Genomic DNA, 23703 nt, shown 5'->3' on the forward strand with positions numbered 1-23703 from the left:
CGATTCAGTTCGCTCAGGCTCCTCCCCGCTTACGGGGAGTCCAGTACACCATGGTGGGGCCCAACGCCCCTGTCATGCATGCGGAGGTTGCCACCCTACTGGAGAAAGGGTGCGATCGAGCCTGTCCCTCCAGCCAAAATTAAGTCCGGCTTCTACAGCTCCTACTTCATTGTACCCAAGAAAACCGGTGGGTTACGACTAATCCTGGAAATGCGCATCCTGAACCGATCACTTCACAGGCTTCCGTTCAGGATGTTGACAGCGAAATGCCTTTTTGAAAGCGTTTGTCCAGCAGATTGGTTTGCAGCGATTAGGGGTCGACCGATATGCGTTTTTCAGGATCGATGACAATACCGATTATTACAGATCAAGTAGACCGATAACCGATATTTTGAACCGATATATGTGTTTAGTGTAAAAATGTAAATTGATGTCAAAATTAAGAATAAAAAGGCCTCTGACAAAGACTCCCTTTAAATTCTAAATGAAATTCTTTAAATACCCCAGCTAACAGACTTTTGTTATAAGAACGTTCTCCAAATATTCAGTGTTGGTTCTGGGAACGTGAAAAATGTCCAGTTTTCTTGACGTTAGTGGAACGTGTTTTAAAAGGTATAATGTTCCTAAAACTTTCTTTCAACTTAATTTTGATTTAAAATTAAAATGTTGAATTTTAAATCAAAATGAAGTTGAAAGAGTGTGTATATATATGTGTGTGTGTGTTCTTTAATAATGATGTTGTAATATGTTATATTTAGCATTTTATCTGCTTTTTTTATACCCCAAATCGCATGAAAATCACACTCAACCCGTAGTCTAATTTTGTGTTTATTGATTCTCTTTATTTTTTATGTGTAGAAACTTTTGTTTGACTGTTTATCATGGAGCTAAAAACCAGGAAGTGTACAGGACAGCCAGAAACGTGCCATGTGAGATGATTGACAGCTATTCATCGAATGAGAGAGCGCGGAGATCACTGACACAAATCAGGAGACAGAGCTCGACCTAAACGCTCTTAGCTCATCAGATCGCATAATTCAGTGAGAAATAATATAAATGGTATTCTGTATTATGAAATATTTTGCAATCATGTGAGAACAAAGCAAAATTTATCCAAATATGCAACATTTTTGAGTACAAGCCCTTATGGACGCTGTTCACTGAAGCTATGTGAACACAAATAACCCGCAGCGGCAGCAGACGTGAGTGAATTTATTCTTGTTGATAATCTATTCACAATATAACGTTAAGATGGCCGAATGGCGAGCAGCTAAAATAGGTTTTAGCTACACTAGCACCGATGTGAGGCTATTTTCAACTCTCATGCTGTTGTTCCAAGTAGCTAAACTCCGTTAAAGCTATCACTGCAATGACGGACATTGACTGGGAATTCACAGTATAACTGGAAATGGGGTTGCTTGTCATTAAATAGATTATATTGAGGTGTTTTGCAACTTCAGTGTAGTTGCATTTAATGCAACTTAAATCACTACAAGTTGATAGTGATCACTGCTGCCTTACCTTTGCGTGATCACTGCGCAGCTCCTGTTAGCAAGTGCTTTCGGTGTGAGAGCGCAACATTTTCAGTGCCTTCAGCCTTCCACGTTGATTGGCTAGACTCGTGACTCCCAACAAATCAGATGGGTGATGGGCGGGCATTAGTCTAGGTCACAGAGCGGTGCGCTCTGACAGAGGTGGCTGGATCAGAGCCAGATCGTGCACATTTCAAAATTAATTTATTTTATTTTATCGGCAAATCGGTTTTGAAAATGACCGATACCGATAACCATAAAAATGCTTAATAACGGCGGCGATAATCGGCCACGCCGAAAATCGGTCGCCCCTAGCAGCGATCGAAGGACGCCTACTTCCATGTCTCCATTCTCCCTCGACACAGAGCGTTCCTACGGTTTGCTTTCGAGGGGCGGGCATATCAGTACGCGGTCCTCCCATTCGGGCTAGCTCTGTCCCCTCGCGTCTTCATGCAGATTGTCCTTGGGGTCAGGGCTCACTCCACCCGGAGTGTGTTCTCCTCTTCGGCTTTAGTGCATGGCACTTCGCTGACAGACATCTGCAGAGCTGCGGGCTGGGCGACACCTAACACATTCGCCCGATTCTACAATCTCCGAGTGGAGCCTGTATCTGACTATGTACTCGCCTCTACTAGTGGCCGGTTAGCCCATGATTTACTCACCCTCAAGGTGTATCTTAGGTGTATATGACATTCTTCTTTCAGACGAATAAAATTTATATTAGTTATATTAAAAGAAGTCCTGGCTCTTCCATGCTTTATAAATGGCAGCGATTGTTGTTCTGTTTTTGAAGTCCATAAAAATAACATGCTCCACAAGGCTCTGGACGGTTAATAAAGGCTGAATCAATGAGTTTGTTTAAAATATCCATATTTAAAACTATAAAATAAAGTTTCAACTGATCGCCTTCCATATTCAATTTATGGGAGAGTGTTGAAAGTGCCTCTGCAGTTCAAAATGTTATGCAAGATCACTCTGTCTGGGTTTATTCTGTGATAACAACCGGCTGGATGTACATTATCCCTTACACAGGGGTGTAGCACAAAATCCTGGGCCTTATGCATAGGCAGTCCTGATGGGCCCCCATGTTCCATGTTAAAATATATTCCAGACTTTTCAAAGGGCCCTCTCCCTAGACGGGGCCCTGGGTAGTCAGGTCCACTTTCCCCCCCACTACCACGCCCATGCCCTTACATAAGATATAGGTAAATAAGTCTTTGAAAATAGCCACCCGAGCTCTAAGAGCAGTCTTATTACTCAAAAAAATATTTCCTTCCCATTACATCTATTTAACTTCATTTTCCTTTGTGGACAAAAACATAATATTAATATTTTTAAGTTTCATTAACTCATAAACCTTTGCTATTTTGCTTGCATCCCTCACCCCATTAACATTTAGGGAAGAGGTTTTAAAATTGTCATTATGAGGGAAGAAAACAGCACAAAAAGACAAATTTATATTACTCCATTATTCATTGTCTTAGGACACACTTTTTGTACAATCTTTTTTAGGCAATACACCTCTGGATTTGACAGACTTTCACTTTTCTGTTTCATTAGCATTTTTGCTGAGTCAATAAATAAGGAAAGATCTGGATAGTCTATAACCCCAACATTCCTCACTGCAAGAAGTTCTTAATTTGTTCTATACTGTAACCACTAGTCTTGTCTCACATTATCCTCAACCTGCATTTCAGAGAATTATCGCTCCCTTTCTGAGCTAGACAAATAATTTGCATTCAAAACCTCCTCAACTTTTAGTAACTGTCTCATCATGTTTTTTTATTTGATGTAGTTGCCATTTCAAAAAGATATGACTTTCCTTTCACTGCTGGCACTTTAAAAACAGCTTCATCCTCTTTGAATATTTCACCCTCCATCTCGTCAAACTCAATATCCATCTCTAATCATTTTTTAAAATTTGTTTCTCAGCACTCTTAAATGCATTTGCTGGTTCTTCCTTATCTGCAATCAAATCCAAAACCTCACCAACCTCTCTTTCCCTCTCCACACTATTACTATGACTTTCGTTTTGACTTTGAGACCCACTTTCATCTTCTGTGTCAATTGATGCTTCTTTTCAGGACAAGCACATACCAAGTGCCCCTCTTTCTCGCATCGAAATCATTTCATGCATTCGGATGTTGCAAATATCACAATCAAAACCGTCAACTTTGAATTTAAAAGTCATATTCAGTTCATCAAGATCACTCCTTAAAATCAAATGTACTTGTCTGCGGAAAGACACAACGTGCTTCAACAATGAGGATTTGCAGCCTAAGGGGATTTTCTTTTTCGCAGAAACCAACTGTCCATGTCTACATAATTTACGTTGCAGCGCTACATCACTGATAAACGGGGGCACATTAGATTTTTCTCGCTGGTTTAACAAGGGAGAAAATCTTAAACAAACTGTCATTTAAGAACTATCTCAATAACTTTATCAACTTTATCCAAGAATAACACCACAGCACTGTTCATTCTAGACGCCAAACGAATGCTACTATGGCCAACCTATTACCGCTAACACACATTCTTCAACTGAGCACTAAACTCCGATTGGCACTTTTAGTTTTATTCCATGCCGCCAAAGTGAGTTGCACATAACTCGCCTTAACCAGTAAAGAACTGGCCGACACAACCCCCCTGTTCCCACCACAATACGTTCAGTGCTTTGTAACCATATATAGTGAGAAAAATAAAATAAATAAAAGACAGTGAGAGAAACAACACAGTAACACTTTAGAATACTGTTCCATCAATAATGAATAACTACACAAGAACAAATGAGTAATGCATTATTAACACTCTGCCGGATCTGCGTCATATTCTCGCGCATGCATCGTGGAGGCCTACACGGAAGACAAGAACAAGTTGGATAAAGGTGTTATTTTGATTTTTTTTGCGCACAAAAACTATTGTCGTCGCATCGTAAAATTATTGTAGAGTCACTGTGGTGAGATGGACTTTGTAACAACGTTTTAAGTGCCCTTTATGGGTCTTAGGAGTGTAAATGTACTGAATGCCAATGGATGCCTATCTGAAGCCTTTCTTAGCCATCAGCTTTCAACAAAAAAAATTTAATTTGTGTTCCGAATATGAACGGAGGTCTTACGGGTGTCGAACGACATGAGGGTGAGTAATTAATGACAGAATTTTCATTTTTGGGTGAATTAACCCTTTACGGTAATATTTTTAGTTTATTTTAATCACAAAAACATCAAGTTAAAAAGGCCCATTGGCTACCTACATAAGCTGTTTTAAATGTCAGATGTTCAATGCCTTATTGCGCTGACGTGACCGAGCCCGACCCGAACCCGAACATTATTTATAAATATCTGTCCGAAACCGGCCCGGCCCGTCGGTTACCGACGGGTCCCGTCGGGCTCGGGTCGGGTATCCATCCTCTAGTGAGGACACGTTCGAGCTGCATGCTGTGCAGTTGGAACTGGAGGTCTTGGAGAAACAGATCCACAACCTCCTAGAGAGACAGGCTGATCAGAGGGACCGATGATCAGCACTAGTGATGCTCACAAGTCCGTAGTAAGTAATGTTATCACTCCCATCTCTTCTACTCCATGTGTTTCTCTGCTCACGGCTCGAGCACCCAGAACGCGATCATTCCAGGCCTCCTTCACTCCGGCGCCGACACACCACAGGCCCTGGGTGATTCAGCAGCGGAAGACGTGAGCCAGGACTGCTTCTCCCCTCTTCTTGAGACTGCATGCAAATCTGTGATCATCTGCAACTCCATTGTCTGACATGTACATGCTACCACGGCTAAAGGTAAGGTGCACAATCACTGTTTTCCTGGTGTTTGTGTTCTCGATGTCGCTGCACAGGTACCGGCGATCCTAAATGGTGACGAGAGCATCAGTGCTGTTGTGCTGCATGCGGGGGTGAACGGCATCAGGCTACGGCAGACGGACTTCAGGAGCTTGATCGAGATGGTACGCAGAACATCACCGTGGATCATCGTGTCTGGACCGCTTAAAACATACAGACGAGGACATGAAAGGTTCATGAAATGACTATTTGCTCTAAATGAATGGTTAATGTCATGGTGTAATGAACAGAAAGTACTGCACCATGGTACAACAGTATTACTCACGCTATCAAGAGAGAAACTCGTAATCTAGAGCGCCAATGGAAACAAACGAATTTAGAGGTCTTCAAAATAGCACGGAAAGACAGCACTTCCCATTATAAAAAGTCTCTAAAAGTATCCAGGACTGAGCATATCCGTAAACGAGTAGAAAATAACCAAAACATTCCCAGGTTTTTATTTAGTACCGTGGCCCGATTAACAAATTAACAGACATCATCTGAACAACATATTGCATCTAAACCAATAACATGTTTATTAGATCCAATACCCACTAAACTACTGAAAGAGTTGTTACCTGAAGCAGAAGAGCCTCTTCTGAATATTATTAACTTGTCTTTACTGTATCTCTAGGTCATGTCCCAAGACCATTCAAGATGGCAGTTATTAAACCTCTCATTAAGAAACCGCAACTAGATCCAAATTAATTGGCAAATTACAGACCCATTTCAAATCTTCCATTTCTGTCTAAAATACTAGAAAAATTGTGTCCGCTCAATTGTGCTCTTACTTACCAGAAAACGATATCTATGAAGAATTTCAGTCTGGATTCAGTCCCCATCATAGCACAGAAACTGTGCTCATTAACATTGCAAATGACTTACTTCTAGCTGCTGACCAAGGCTGTATCTCAATACTATTTCTACTTGATCTTAGTCCCGCATTCGACACCATAGATCATAAAATACTCTTAGCTCGTCTACAAAATCACACTGGTATTCAGGGACAGGCATTAAAGTGGTTTAGATCGTATCTATCAGAACATGACCAATTTGTCTATTTAAACGGGAACAAATCTAAGATAACATTGGTAAATTATGGAGTGCCGCAAGGATCTGTGTTAGGCCCTCTGTTATTCTCAATATATATGCTGCCACTTGAAACAAGGAATTAGTTTCCACTGTTACGCCGATGATACCCACTAAACATTGGACGTCAGATAGACGGGCAGATCATGTCTATTTTGGGTCCGTCGGTCCATGACCAATTCTGGACATCTATTCGACGTCCAAACTAGGTCCACTATTTTGACATCCAACCATGACCCAACTTGGATGTCAATTTGACGTTCAACTTTTGACCTTGAACTGGGTAATTTTTTTTGAGCGTCATTTGGATGTCTATGACAAGTGCAAGAACATTTACATGATATATAATGTTTTATTTACAAATATCAACATTGTTGTTATCAACATGATTAATACTTGAAAGCTAAAACACTCAAAATTCATGTTCTGAACTCGTTTTTGCAATAAATACACATGAGAGGAAAGGATTAAATGAAATGCTGAAGCTATTTAAACATTAGCATAATAAACGCGGTACTCATCTTTCATCTCCTTGTGCAGATCGAATCGGACGAATCCACGAAACAACAGCATACATGTCTGTGTAGTACACTCTTCAAAATGCATTCCACTTTTTAATCCAAAACAACGAAAAAATAAGGGAAAAAAAACATTCAATTTTCAATGAAATATCGATTATAATCATTATTCTGACGATCTCCCCTGTACATTGGACTGTTCCTCTCATAATAAACACTCCCAGGTCTCTCTCCTTCAATCACAGGCTCTCTGATGACACGTGATATAAACGGAGCGTGTTACACCTATGTATGCGTCTCCATTTATCACCTGCTGCTTAGACCCATTTCAGAAGGTGGCATATGTTCCAGATAATTTCTCAAAAACTCAGTTTGATTGTCTCACCAACAACTGGAGACGCATAAAAAGATGCAATGCATTTCCTGTCGAAACTAGCTACTGAAACAAAGCTACAGGAAATGTAATACATGGTACAGAAAACATGTCCTCCACCCTCTTGAAACATGCGACTACAGTTATAGAAGTTGCATAAAAACGACATCTAAATATGATGTTGAAAAGACGTCCACAAACGACCACATTTGGACTATAAATAGCCCATACACGGAGGTCACACGGACGTCAACATTTGACGTACCGGAGACGGCGTAAAAAGACGTCGCCTGGCGTTACAAAACAACCCCTTCAGTGGACCGAAATTGGACGTCCAAAAATTACTTAGAAAGGACGTCAATACGACGTCACATTGCGCAGTGGTTACTCAGTTATATATTTCAGCCTGACCAGATGAAGTCTCTAAATTATTCAAGCTGACAGAGTGTGTTAAAGATATAAAATATTGGAAGACTGAAGTATTACTTATTGGACCAAAAACCTGTACATAGAATATCTTAGAATACTATTTCAAAGGATGTACTGTTACTTCATCCGCTACAGTTAAAGACCTGGGTGTTATAATAGACAGCAACTTGGCTTTCGAAAATCATGTTTCAAATGTTACAAAAACAGCCTTCTTCCACCTCAGAAACATCGCTAAGCTATGGAACATGTTATCTGTCTCTGATGCAGAAAAGTTAGTTCATGCATTCATGACCTCTAGACTAGATTATTGTAATGCATTACTAGCTGGCTGTCCTGCATCCTCAATAAACAAGTTACAATTAGTCCAAAACGCAGCTGCTAGAGTTCTTACTAGGTCAAGAAAATATGATTAAATAACACCATTTTTATCATCTCTACATTGGTTACCTATTAAATTAAAGTCCACTAAAGGAGGAAGAACGTCTTCATATTTGGCACCTAAACTCTGCAACAGCCTTCCTGATAATGTTCGGGGGTCAGACTCACTCTCCCAGTTTAAGTCTAGATTAAAGACGCATCTCTTTAGCCAACCATTCACATAATGCATCTCATAACCTTGTACTGAATTGAATTGAATTGAAATACATCCTCAGAGATCCTTCTTTATCCTCAGAGATCTTTAATCAATAGGTTTCTTCTCAGCAGGTTAGATCAGAAGAAGAGCTTTTATGGATTTTAATTTAGCAAAGCAATTTATTCTCGTCTCTACACAGGTGTTTTCAACAGACCTTACATGCACCTACTGTCAATATAAAATTTGACTGATACTTCCTATATGCAGTTATTATTCATTTGCATTTAAAGTGTAGGCTAGTTCAGTATGTATGACCAATATGCCTGATATCAAAGTCAAAAGGAAATATGAGATAGTAAAGTGATGTTTTGTATTAAAATTGTGAATTTTTGGAGTGTGTAGAGAGAAATGAATAGTTTGCAAATCAAAGATTTTGATATTTTGGTCAAACTTTTGAGATTGGATTGAGAACAGCATTGCAATGAGGGAAGGTTGGACATTGCCATAGAAACCTGCAGTCATTGTGTGCTATTTAGAAAAAGCATTGCCCTGTTGACTTGTTATAAAGTGAGTTTAGATCAACTTTGTGTAAACGTTTTTTAAGGGAATTAAGAGGTGATTTACTATTTTTTTAAAATCTCCCTATTAATCAATATCTCTATAATGGAGAGAAATAGAAAGGCATTCAAATTAGAATCTTTTATTGAATACAGAAAAAAAACGGTGATACTCTTTAAATAGTCCTGAGAGTATTGTTTATTTTTTTCAATAGTTTTTAATACCAAAACAAACTATCATATAATATCGTTTTTAAAATTTTTGAGGAATTGTGCTTTATCTACTATGAAAATGAGTTTGTACTACAGTATCACAAGTCTTCTTTCAGTGCTTATTTCTGTTTGTCACAAACTAATGCATTTACCTCTATTGCCAGTAGATGTCATCCATGATCTTTCTTGTGTTTTGTTGTGTAGAAAATAAATTGCCTTGAAATAAATGTATACAAAATGTTCTCTTTATTGGCAACTGGATCACCCTCAAGGTTTGATTAATAAAGACGTGTTTCATATATAGCCTATAAGGTTGGACAGAGTAATAGTCTTTTTTTTTCACCACAATATCTTCTTTATTCCCTGTCACATACATTTCTGTAACCATTTTTATTCAGGCTTTTTACCTGTTCTAAACACCAACTTTAAACTAATTTTCTCACTTAAATTGAATGTTCTTACACCAAAACCGTTAAAAAGTTAAACTATAACACTGGTGCAGTACTAGGTTTCTGTCAGAAATATTTTGTATGGTATGCTTTCTTACTTCTCAAATGTATTGAACATTTTACACATCACTATATTAAAGTAGTAAATTCAAAATGGTAAATTCAAACAAACTGCAGTGTTATTACTTCTGCAACACAGGCTTTCAGTAATAGTTATACAGCTGTCTTCCATGAAGAACAATACATCAACACCTTCTGCCCTACACAGTTTCTAAATCTTTGTACTGTATTAAACCTCACAGATGATCACTTTAGAGCAAATGGATCTGCTTCATGAACTAAACTATGTTTAGTTAAGCAAATCTAATATAATTTTGCAGTAATCAAATGGGCATTACAGCAAACTCATTATGCTTCACAGATTTCACGTTACAAGTAATTTAACACCTTTTGTTTGGCATACACTATGAAGAGATTGCAGCCTGTGTGCTTGACCGAAGTGCTGTAGTTCATGACCCATTATAGTATGACTGAGAGCGGACTCCCAAGTTTTTCAATTAGCTATTGAACTTTGTGCACAGATGGGAAAGTGCACTGCCTGCTGGAGAGTGCGTATGTCTAGACTGTGTATTATTTGACTAAGTTCATGAGTGGTGTTGAACATTTTGTACATGTAAAGTGTATTTATGCATATGTGTATATTGTTGTGTCTAGTGAGCAGTTTATTGAGTGAATAGGGAATTTAGAGTGTTCTTGTGTGTTTGCTTTTTTTAGGGTTGACTATAAATTAATTCTCAAGGTTTCTCTGGCTGGACAGTCTGCTGTCAAATTGTCGTTGACGCCTTTTTTTCCATGACTAAGACGAGACGAAGACAAGATGACACAAACGTCCTTAAACAATAACTGTGACTATATCAACATGCAATATCGTTGAAGAAAAAAGACGAGACTAAGATGTAGTTTAAAAAATAAAAACTTGATAAAAAAAAAATCACTCTTTGTTTTTGTCGGAGGGTTAGCGTTCATGCTTGCGGTTGCCATATTATTTTAATCCCCCAATCAGAGCTTTTATGTTAAAAGAACACGTATTCTATCCGGTGTTTTACTTAAACTTTGCAATCTGGCAACAATGTTGTCTCTCTCTCGCGTGCGGATGGTCTGAAAACATCAATAAACAAGTAAAATGCATTTCAGCAATCTCCATTTTATATTTTCTACTTAGATGAAAGTGTCATTCAGTCGGTCTGTGTTCTGTCACGACTCACAAGCCACTTGTGCTGTTTGTGTGACTACATCTGCCATCAAACCTTCTCAGTGATGAACTGTAATAAATCCAAGCGTGGATCTCTCAACTATTTGCGATTGTGTTTGCTGAATAACTGCACTTGTGTGAGCTACTGAAATGAGCTTTGCTGTGAAACAGCAAATCAGAGCAGAGCTCAACATTATTATTCATGACCCTTCCAAATAAAGTAATAACAGCCCATTTCATTCTACAAATCCTAGGGTTATAAATGGACATGTAAAACTGTATCTGGAGTATTTTTGCTCAGAGAACAATTTAAAATATTTTATCATTGCATTCTATGGCACCTTAATCAACATTTATTCTCCTTATCAACTCCTAAGCAAAGCATTCTCAAGACAATTTCATTAAGTTTTTTACGCATTTCAGTTTAAATTATACACAATAATATGATAAACATTATGTCAACAGAACTCATTAAAATGTTTGGAACTTAAACATTTTAATTAATTCACTAAATTAGATTTATTTTTATCATGCATTTATTTAAGTTGTGGTAATAGGTATCCTGAATTTCTTTTTGGAGTGTATACATAGCATAGATAAAAAGTGTACTCAAAAGATTTAGCTTTGAGTTATTGAAAGGTAATGTTCACCATCTTCACAATGGTTCACTGCCTCCTATGTGTGTGCATTAAAGCATCTGACCGGACCATTTTAAATATAATACAGCACCTATTCTATACACTGCATCTGGAAAGCGCTTCACTTTTTCCACATTTTGTTAATAAAATACGTGCTATTAAATGCATTAAAAATGCACTCAAGTATGTTTTTAGTACAATACAAATATACTATAATGCATTTTAAATACGTTTAATAGTACGTCTTTTTTCACCTGAGCATGTACATAAGTATACACAGCATTTGCTCAATACTTTGTTGAAGCTCCTGTGGCACCAGTTACAGCCTCAAGTCTTTTTGAGTATGATGCTACAAGCTTGGCGCACCTATTTTTTGGCAGTTTCTTCCATTCTTCTTTGCAGGGCCTCTCAAGCTCCATCAGGTTGGATGGGTAGCATTGGTGCACAGCCATTTTCAGATCTCTCCAGAGATGTTCAATAGGGTTCAAGTCTGGGAATTTGACCATGACATTTTGTTTCTCATGATCTGAGAGTCCTTCAGGTGCCTTTTGGCAAACTCAGGCGGGCTGTCATGTGCCGTCTGGCCACTCTACCATACAGGCTTGATTGGTGGAGTGCTGCAGAGATGTTTTTTCTTCTGGAAGGTTATCCTCTCTTCACAGAGAAACACTGGAGCTCTGTCAGAGTGACCATTGGGTTCTTGGTCACCTCCCTGACTAAGGCTCTTTCCCCCCGATCACTCAGTTTGGCTAGGTGGCCATATCTTGGAAGAGTCCTGATGGTGCCAAACTTCTTCCATTTACAGATGATGGAGGCCCTTGTACTCATTGGGATCTTCAATGCTAAAGAAATGTTTCTGTACTCTTCCCCAGATCTGTGCCTTGATACAATCCTGTCTCAGGGGTCTACAGACAATTCCTTGGACTTCATGGCTTGTGCTCTGACGTGCACTGTTAACTGTGGAACCTTATATAGACATGTGTGTGCCTTTCCAAATCATGTCCAATCAACTGAATTTACCACAGGTGGACTCCAATCAAGTTGTAGAAACATCTCAAGGATGATCAGTGGAAACAGTATGCACCTGAGCTCAATTTTGAGTGTCATGGCAAAGGCTGTGAATACTTATTTACATGTGTTTTTATTTTTATTGTTATAAATTTGCAAATATTTCAAACAAACTTCTTTCACATTGTCATTATGGGGTATTGTTTGTAGAATTGAGGAAACAAATAATGAATTGAATACATATTGGTATAAGGCTGTAACAAAATGGGAAAAAGTGAAGCGCTGTGAATACTTTCCGGATGCACTGTATCTCCCTTGGACCAAGTAATGAGGTCGCTGACCTCCTCTTAGGCTATGATTGAAAGGCCTTAATGCGGCACATGAGATTCTATGAGAAATAAGGTTGCAGTGGTTCACTGCTCTATATCTTACCAGGCTGGATCATACATGAGGTGAGGTGATGTGGGAGAAGAGAGTATTGGATGCTGGGAAATCAGGCATGTTCGTTGCTGCCCTGTGGTGTAGCACAGCAGAGTGGAAGGGAAGGTTTGTAATTGCTTCTTCTCAGTAATTAAAGAGCGATATAGGAACAGGGGAATAACACATTGAGGAGAGATCACGTCACTGAGTTTAATCTTTAATTTCGTTTCTCTTGCCTCTTTCTCTCTTGCAAAATCGCACCACTTACTTCAGAAACCTGAGATAGGTGTTACAGCCTTTTGTTCAAGAGTTTGCACACTTTATCACTCAACCAGAGCATTTTGAATTCCCAATTAGCATTCATTACAAGCAAGCATAAAGAGTCAGTCACTATAAAAAAGGGAAGAATGCAAATGTGGCCCCCAATGTGTCATTTCCTCCCACCCCTGTACAACAATTATTTAAAACTGTCAAGAAATGGGCACAGGTACTCAAGTACTCAGACATGACAGCAATGAAAAAACAATATTTGCATGATTCAACTTAAAAAATTATCGAAATTTATGGAGTCAATTTAATGCCTTAAAGTTTTGCACAAGAATACAGTTTTGCAAAAGAAAAAAAAAAGTATTGAGAGAAAAAACATTGTTTTGCAAACAAAAATAAAGAATTGCAAAAGAAAAAGAAAAAGTATTGAGAGAAAAAAATAAGTTTTCAAACAAAAATAAAGATTTGCAAAAGTGGTTTAATTTGCAAAAACTTTTATTGCGTTTCAGTCAGTGTGTTTGCGATACTGTTTTCCCCTTTGCGCTTCACTTTTCTGCACCAGTCACTTTATGGCACTGTTTTGACGTGGGGGTGGAGTCAAGAAACTGGGGCGTGTTTAATGGACATGGTCACGCCTCCCTCCGAGTGACATCATCTACCCGAGACGCAGATCAGCACAGATGAGTGGCAGAGAGGCATGTGGTGGATCGTTTCCTTGTACTAACACCTTTACTAGCATAACAGGCATGGTTTTGTTTTGTTACGACTAAATGTGTATTAAAAGCGTTTGCTTAAGTTAGAGATCATGTTAAAGTGGTGTTTATTATTAGCTGTGAACTACTGGCTAACGTGAACTATCGGAAATTAGCCAGCATCTGCTGTTTATTTCTCTCAGTCTCAGTGTGCACACTTTTATAGCTTTTGAATGTTTGTTTTTGTTAATTAAATATGTATTAGCAGCATTTGCTTAACCTGTTAATTTTTAACTGCTAGTTTTAAGTTGTAAATAGTATGAAATTAACTTGACAGACAATACATCATTGAAAAGGTCTAAGACCTTGAGTTTATGCTCATTATAAGATCATTAAGGCCCCCGTGAACCGGAAATAGCCCTGAGTTTACGTATTTCCAAGTGAAACGGTTATTGAACAGAGGGCAGGGTTTTACTTCAGCGCTCTACTTCAGCGCTCCTCCTCTCCATCTCTCGCTCATAGCAGACTTACGGTTGCAGGGCAGTGTTTGAGGATATTCAAACCCAAGCCGTCAAAATGACATCGGGCACTTCCCAATCACCTCCCTAGTTCAGTAGTTACTGTCTTCACACGTGCTCTCGGAATTATACAACCCCAAATCAGAAAAAGTTGGGACAGTATGGAAAACGCAAAAAAAAAGAAAAAAGAAGTGATTTCTAAATTTACTTTGACTTGTATTTCATTGCAGACAATATGAACACAAAATATTTCATGTTTTGTCTGGTCAACTTCATGTCATTTGTAAATATACATCCTTTCCTGTCATTCAGACCAGGGGCCCGTTCTTCGTACGTTGCTTATTACATCTGAGATGATTTGACAGATCCCAGATCTTTTAATCGTGATAACTGATCTCTGGCTAATTTGGTTCTTCAAACGAATTTGCTGATTGGATTAAAATATCGGGATTAAATGATCTAAAATCACTGCGCGTTCTTGTGTTCCCTGAAGAGGGCAGATGCATCGATACTCGAAACCACGATCAGCAATGCAGCGATTGGCTGGCTTCAAGACAGCAACGTAATGAAATCATATAATTAAAAAAGCCACCTGGCAGAAAACTTGACACAATAAAAACCCCACGAATTTCTGGACCTTTATAAGGAAACAGCCAAACCACCAAACCAACATACTAAGTTATTATAGATAAATTATAAATGTTTTTGTTTTTTTTAACATGATTACCAATTATTTATATTCACTATTTTATACAGTATTTGTACACCCCTTACATTTTTATTTCAATGTTGTAATTAAATTTTTAATTCAATTTGGAGCAGATTTGTAACGTGACAGTATTAAAGTTTCTTAAGGGTCAAGATCAAATTATCTGCATCTCTTGCGCTGCATCAAGCCATCCCATAATATCTGTGATCACTTAAATTAATGCACGGCTCATATTAACTGTACAACATATGTGTGAACCTCCAATAAAATGATAAAGTGATTATTCCATCACAAATAAATCGCTCAATCAAATGGCTGTGTCTATATTATTATATACAACATTATAATATTATATACATTCTCATATACATATACAATATAAAATTTTTATATTATTATTATTATTTAAAATTATTATTATTGCTCTTAATTATTATTAAGAGTAATGAACTCTTGTAATAAAGTAGCAGTGGCTGCTGGGACAGATTTTAAGTATCACCTCAAGATGCAATCTAATCCTGTTTACATGAAATAAGCCTGCTCATGAGCAGGTTTAAGTTTACGGACCTGTTACTATGACAGCAAGTCCAGGATGAGCTTCGAAGAACCAAACAATCCGAGATCATGTTAAATCGTCAACAATCAAATCCAGCTAACTGAGTTAGCGACGTACGAAGAACGGGCCCCTGCAACACATTTAAAAAAAAGTTGGGACAGTAAAGCATTTACCACTTTGTAATGTTGCCATTCCTTTTCACAACACTTAAAAGACGTTTAGGGACTGAAGACACCAAGTGATGAAGTGTTTCAGGTGTAATTTTGTCCCATTCTTCCTGCAAACAAGTCTTAAGGTGGGCAACAGTACGGGGTCTTCGTTGTCGCATTTTGCGCTTCAAAATGCGCCACACATTCTCTATTGGAGACAGGTCGGGACTGCAGGCAGGCCAGTCAAGTACCGTACCCTCTTCCTCCACAGCCAGGACTTTGTAATGTGTGCAGAATGTGGTTTTGCATTGTCTTGTTGAAATATGCATGGACATCCCTGGAAAAGATGTCTTCTTGAAGGCAGCATATTATGCTCCAAAATCTCTATGTACTTTTCAGCATTAATGGTGCCTTCACAGAAGTGCAAGTTACCTTTGCCAAGGGCACTGACACAACCCCATACCATGACAGACCCTGGCTTTTGGACTTGATGCTGGTAACAGTCTGGAGGATCCTTTTCTTCTTTGGTCTGGAGCACACGGCGTCCATTCCTCCCAAAAAATACCTCAAATACTGATTCATCTGACCACAGTACACGTTTCCACTGTGTGATGGTCCATCCCAGATGCCTCCGAGCCCAGAGAAGTCGACGGCGCTTCTGGACACTGTTAACATGGGGCTTCCTTTTGGCACAGTACAGTTTTAACTGGCATTTGTGGATGTAACTACGTATTGTGGTACTTGACAAAGGTTTGCCAAAGTAGTCCTGAGCCCATGTGGTGATATCGCTTATAGATGAATGATGATTCTTGATGCAGTGCCGCCTGAGGGATCGGAGATCACGGTTGTTCAGCTTAGGCTTGCGCCCTTGTCCTTTACGCACTGAAATTCCTCCAAATTCCTTGAATCTTTTAATTATGTTATGCACTGTTGAATGTGAAATATCATTACCTCATTACTAGCCCTAAATTGCTCCTGTCCCAACTGTTTTTGAAATGTGTTGCAGGTCTGAATGACAGGAAAGGATGCATATTTACAAATTACATGAAGTTGACCGGACAAAACATGAAATATTTTGTGTTCATATTGTCTGCATTGAAATACAAGTCAAAGTAAATTTAGAAATCACTTCTTTTTTTTTTATTTGCATTTTCCATACTGTCCCAACTTGTCTCTGATTTGGGGTTGTATATTATAGGTAAAAATTACACATGAACGCCCTCCCTTTTCAAAATTTGAATGCGATGAGCTCGTAATCAGGACTTCTGAAGTGGGAATTATACAATTTTCGATAGCACGTGAAAGCAGCATTATGCTGCGTTCACACCAAACGCGAATTGAGCGTCTGGCGCAAGTTATTTCAATGTTAAGTCAATGGAAAGGCGCGTTGACTCGCGTCGGGAGGTCTCGCGGAGTGGAAGGCGCGTTTCGTGCGGCGCGAACGACGCGAATCCGCCTCATTCGCGCGTCCAGTTCACGCGAATGGCGCGAATTTGACGTGAATTGAGCGCCTTGCGCGATACGCGCGTTACACGCGAATGGTGCTTTTGTGCATTCACGCGTTTGAAGCGAATTCGCGTCTGACGCCCGAGTTGAAAAATTTGAACTTTGGCGTCAATTCGCGCCGCGTTAACCAATCAGGAGCCTGCTTGCTGCTGTCACGTGGTAAAGTGACGTGTATGAGAAACCCTGCATAAATTAAAAATAGTACTATTGTGTCACAAAATGTAGTTTTAAGACTTTTTCAGGTGGGAATGTAGTTGTTTAAAGCTCAAATCTGTGGTTTATTTAGAGAGCGCCTATTTTAAAAAAATTATCTTGTGTTTTTGGAGTTGTGAGATCCAGACGATCACCGGGCAATCACTGCTCATAACCCCGGCGAAGGCAGCCTTTCCTCGGCCAGTCCTTCTGGCGTCTGCCGCTGGCTCTGATGTCCTGTAGTGGTTCATTTTGTGTAGATCTAACGGCCGAGCTTTGCTCTCATGAATCTATAATTTGTTGTCTGCCAAATCGTTTTGACTGAGGGCAAAGAGAAGTTTCATAACTTTATATTTTAAGGATATTTAAATATACATGTAGTGAAGATAATGTAGGAGTTGCCTGGACCACATTTGTGTGGCTATTAATGCTTAATATATATGTTTAATGAAAATGAAAAGAGGCAGAGTGGTGTTTTATGACATATTTCTCCTGGAGTGCCTTGAACGCGCGTCAATTTCGCTTCAAACGCTCGATTTCTACGCGCGTCCAATTCTCTGCGGACGCGCGAATGCATTCAAAATGTTCGCGTGTGAAACTAGACGCGGTAGACGCGATTTTGACGCTCAATTCGCGTTTGGTGTGAACGCAGCATTAGAGCACTGATCAGGGAATCAGTCAATGGGCTGACTCCTTGATCAGTGCCCTGATTGAGACACACCCATCATCTGAGAAGAAACGCCATTCTAGACAGGAGGTAACTTTTCAGATTTTGATTAAAGATTACCATGACAAACTTTTTTTCTTCTTCTGTGTATTAACTTGCACGGAATAATTGTTCACCACAAGACTAGTAAAATGCGCTAACAAAGTAAATAGGGTCAATTTTTATTTTGTGACTACTGTAAAAGACTTTCATTGGAGAAAATATAGTCCCTGACCGGTACTCCATTAGATGGCGGCAAAGACTGTCTTAATGAGTGAGTCTCTCAATAGCGAAGACTTGAAAGGACTTTTAAATTGAGCTTCTTGTGAACACAGAACAAGAGGCAACTGACAAATGCTTGGACTAGCGCTGTCAGGCATGGAAAACCCCATAATGGTTTAAATGGCAAGTAGCCTCTAAACTAAACACGAAACATCCCATCAACTGATCTCTAACTTCTTTAACTTAAGCAAACGCTGCTAATACATATTTTTAATTAACAAAAACAAACATTCAAAAGCTATAAAAGTGTGCACACTGAGACTGAGAGAAATAAACAGCAGATGCTGGCTAATTTCAGATAGTTCACGTTAGCCAGTAGTTCACAGCTAATAATAAACACCACTTTAACATGATCTCTAACTTAAGCAAACGCTTTTAATACACATTTAGTCGTAACAAAACAAAACCATGCCCGTTTTAATGCTAGTAAAGGTGTTAGTACAAGGAAACGATCCACCGCATGCCTCTCTGCCACTCATCTGTGCTGAACTGTGTCTCAGGTAGATGATGTCACTCGGAGGGAGGCGTGACCATGTGCGCTAAACACGCCCCAGTTTCTTGACTCCACCCCCACATCAAAACAGTGGCATAAAGTGACACGTGAAGTGAAGCGCAAAGGGGAAAACAGTATCGCACACACACTGACTGAAACGCAAAGTAAAAGTTGCGTTGCAAATGAAACCACTTTTGCAAATCTTTATTTTTGTTTCCAAAACTTATTTTTTTTCTCTCAATACTTTTTTTTTCTTTTGCAATTCTCTTTCTTTTTGTCAGCAAATTTTTTTTCTCTCAATACTTTATTTTTCTTTTGCAATTCTTTATTTTTGTTTGCAAAACAATTACGTTACGTAACGTTAGTGACTAACGAATGGGGGTTTCGCTTAGAAGCCAATTACCTTCGAGGAATCTAACAGTCCCCAATGGCAGTGCCAATGCCATGGGCATGCGGAATTTGCGGCCGGTTGCTTTCATCTTCCGATGGGCACAATCACTGCCTGGTATGCTTGGGCGTTCAGCATGCTCAGGCAGCGTTTGTGGATGCGTCATGTTCCCACTGCGGGAACATGACCATTGTGGTGCTGCGGTCGAGACTTGATGATCTTCGTAAAGAAGTGAGAGTCCCCTCTGCCACAGCCCAATCTACCGTCTCCACGAGAGGCGGTACTTTGGCTGGTGGCCAGGGTGACCTGAGGGTGTCAGTGTGGAACAATGCCCCGACGCTCATGCCTCGGGCCACACCCCCCTCTAGCGCACCGCAACCCGCGAGCATTCAGGCGGAGATGGCGGGCCCGGCTTCGGCTCCGGCCCCCCCGCGCATCTCGTTTGGCGCTCTGGAGGATGATGACTCGGCTGTGCTGCCGCCTTCGGGCACGCCAGCATTGCCCGAGTCGGACCCGGAACTGACAGCCATGCTGTCTCGGGCAGCCGCGAGTCTTGGGATAGAGTGGAACCCTCCGCCCTGTCCTGAGCACTCGCGGCTGGACGATTGGTTTTTGGGGGCACCGCGCGATGACACCCGTCAGTCCCCGCCCCCAATAACTTTCTTCCCCGAGCTGCATGAAGAGGTTGCGTGGTCCTGGAGGTCCCCGTTGTCTTCCCGCGATCGTTCGGCAACTTCTTCCGCCTTCTCCACTCTCGATGGGGCCGCGGCCAACGGGTACACTGGGGTCCCCCCAGTCGAACGTTCTGTTGCGATGCAACTGTCCTCAGAGCGCTTCGACCTGGCATGGTGATCCTAAGCACCCCTCCAAAGCCTGTCGTTTCACATCAACATTGGTGGCGAAAACGTACAGAGCTGCGGGGCAGGCTGCTGCCTCTTTGCATGCCATGGCCATCCTTCAGGTCTACCAGGCCAGGATGCTCAGGGACATGCACGAGGGTGGAGCTGATCCAGGGCTCGTGGACGAGCTGCATGCCACCACCGACCTCGCTCTCCGGGCGATGAAGGTGACCGCACCCTCCCTGGGTCAGGTGATGTCCACAGCTGTGGTCCAGGAGCGACATCTGTGGCTAAACCTGGCTGATATGCGGGACAGCGAGCAAACACGCTTCCTCGATGCCCCCATATCCCAGGCTGGCCTCTTCGGCGGCGCGGTTGAAAGCTTCGCCCAACAGTTTTCAACCGCCCAGAAGCAGACTGAGGCCATCAAACATATACTGCCCCGGCGGCCAGCTGCTGCCTCCACCCAGCCGCCGGCACAGTCGCCTCAGCCTGCTCGCCGCCGAGGGTGCCCTCCTAAGGCTCCCGCCCCTCCCGCCCGGCCCCAGCAGCAACCTTCACCCGGGCCGGGTCCCGGAGGACGCCGTAGGAAGGAGCCTTAGTCCGCACAGGCCGCCCCGCGCCCCGCTAAACGCCAGCCCAAGCGGCGCTCCTGATGCGGACAGCGCAGGGATGGGAAATTATTTCGAGGAGATGGCAGCAGGGCCACTCCTTCCCCCGTTGGAGGGTCGTGGGAGAATCCTTTGTTCAGCAGCTGGCCCCTGGGTCAGCAGCACCCTAATATGGTTAAAGAAAGAATTGACATTCCCATCCCTGAGCCCCCAGCGACTGTTGACGGCAGTGTGCGTTGCCCCCGTGCTACGCCGCTCTAGTCCCTCTTGTGCGTCCTTCCCCGCAGGGACGCAGCCGTTAACCGTGCCCCCACACCGGGACGCTCCGCCTCCCACATCCGGGCCGGTAACGCTGCCTCGCTGCCCCACCCTGGGTATGTCTGTGGTCCGAATGACCCTACTGGTGCAGTTGCTGGGAGGCTGGCTTCAGCTTCCGGGACTGTCCCGCTGGGTCGCGAAGACCGTCAGGCGCAGATTCAGTTCGCGCAAGCTCCTCCCCGCTTCCGGGGAGTCCGCTGCACTATGGTCGGGGCCAAAGCCCCTGTCATGCATGTGGAGATTGCCACCCTACTGGCGAAGGGTGCGATTGAGCCTGTCCCTCCAGCTGAGATGAAGTCCGGCTTCTACAGCCCATACTTCATTGTACCCAAGAAAACCGGTGGGTTACGACCGATCCTGGACCTGCGCGTCCTGAACCGATACCTTCACAGGTTTCCGTTCAGGATGTTGACAGCAAAACGCCTTTTCGAATGCGTTCGTCCAGCCGATTGGTTTGCAGCTCATTATGTGCCCAAGGTTCCCACCACTCCGTTAAGAGTACTCGCCTCTACTAGTGGCCGGTAATGGACTAGGCTCAGGTGTCTTCGCTTGCTCGCCATTCCACTCCGCGGACTGGATACGTGCTATATCTTCCTCAGGTGAGCTTCCAGAAAGCCCTGAGCTCCTCCAGCACTGTCGACGCTGACACCAGTAAGTCTGCCCTCTCTCGAGCCCAGACCCTCGTGATCGGCCAGGTGCCCCGTGTGCATGGTTCCCCTCCGGCGACCCCCACACGTATATTTCCACCGTAAGCCTCCTCAGTGAGCAGGTGTCTTTCCCTTGGCAAGTCCCTGCCACCCTGGGTTAAAAATCCACCTTCGGCTGGTACCCCAGAGTTTCCCATATGCGGCCCTCAGCGGGTCATATGTTTACTCTCTAAGTCCTCCCTACGGGTAGGCATTTTGGCATATCTCCACTGGATTATGCTTCCCAGTGTACCTTGGTATTCCTGTGATAAGTGGGAGTCCTTCGTCTGTACTAGTCTTACGACAGGGAACTCACACTTACGCAGGGCACTGGAAGACAGCCGAGCGGCGTCACTGTATTGGGACCCCCATTCGTTAGTCACTAACGTTACGTGGTAGTGACTGAACGAAAGGGAACGTCTCGGTTTACTCGGTTACCTGAGGAGGGAACGGAGACGTAACGTCCCTTTGCCACATCCGCTGTGCTGCTGGAACGGCCGGGAGTTCAGTCTTGGCTCCGCAGCAGGTAACATAATGCGATGTTGCCAGCGTACTTCCTTATATACCCACGCTGGGGGGCGGAGTTACGCATGCAAATTCTGCATGCCCATGGCATTGGCACTGCCATTGGGCGCTGTTAGATTCCTCGAAGGTAATTGGCTTCTGTGACGGTTCCCTGAGTTGTTTATCCCTGAGTTACAGGTGATTGGCTAATGGAGGGTGTGGTTTCACACCTGAACCTAATCAGGTTCCTTTAAGAGGGACTGGATCAAACGAAGTGAGAGAGCAAGTGATGGGGAGCGCGTGAGAGCGAAGCAAGTTGGGCTTGGCAGCGCGTGTATTGTTCGTCCTTCGTCCATCCGTTCATCATGAGTGCCTGAGATCTGATGTTGTGTGGGAGTTGGAGGGAGACCACAGCCGCATTTGGAGTTCACGTGGAATCATCTTCACTGTATTGATTTGGACTTTCCTTTTGTTTGTGTTTGGGTTGGACTGATTACATTTGCATTTCCTACTTACACACACACCTGCTTACACGCTGACTAACATGTACACTGAATACTTGACACTTCATGTTTTTATTACGTTAATTAAATATTATTTATGTAGCGGTTGTGTGGCGTCTCCCTTTGTTTGTTGCAAATTGAGAACCTAGATCGTAACAAATGGGGGCTCGTCTTAAAGATAGATTTAGATTATGGCAACTGAGTCTGTTTGATTAGTTTGAAGCTCATTTTGATTATTAGTGGTGTTCTGTCGGATGCAAATGTGAAAGTGATAAGTGAGTACTTGTTTTTCACATTATTTTGGAGATAGATGCAGATAAACGTTTATGATATGTTTGGAATGTCCCGCGAGGTCGAAGGTAGTCGTTATTTAAAGGTAAGTGCATTTTTTTTTTCATTAAGGTACAGATAGAGCTTATTCTTCTTTCCCATTAGGGTTCAGCAACGCTTTGCGTTGGTTTTTTATTTTGCCTTTCTTATTTTTGTGCAGGCTTTTGGGTGAAGCACACCGCCGTGATTGCGGGTTGGGCTGTTTTGCTCAATTTCAAAACCAGCGGTAGTTTGGTGTTTAATGACGCTTTGCTCTTGAAAGCTTCATGAAGACTAGGTAAAGGATAGTTTAGTGGAGGATAGGCAGTGTAGATGGGAAAAGAGTGAATTACTTTTTGTCTGTATTTTTGGTATTTTTGGCTGAGTGAAAATAATATGTTAACCATTTCTGCACAGAGAAAGCATGAGGTTATAAAAAGTTCGCTGGATATTTTTTCTGGGTTGTCTTTTGAGCAAAGAAAAGAGATTTTGAAGATGCAACAAGATCACGAAAGAGAGTTGGTAAAGGAAACCAAACAGTATGAGTTTGAGATTGAAAAATTAAAAGTTGATAACTTGCTCAAAGAACGTGAAATTG

Source organism: Gobio gobio, assembly GCF_949357685.1.
Source record: "Gobio gobio genome assembly, chromosome: 9".
Taxonomy (NCBI): Eukaryota; Metazoa; Chordata; class Actinopteri; order Cypriniformes; family Gobionidae; genus Gobio; species Gobio gobio.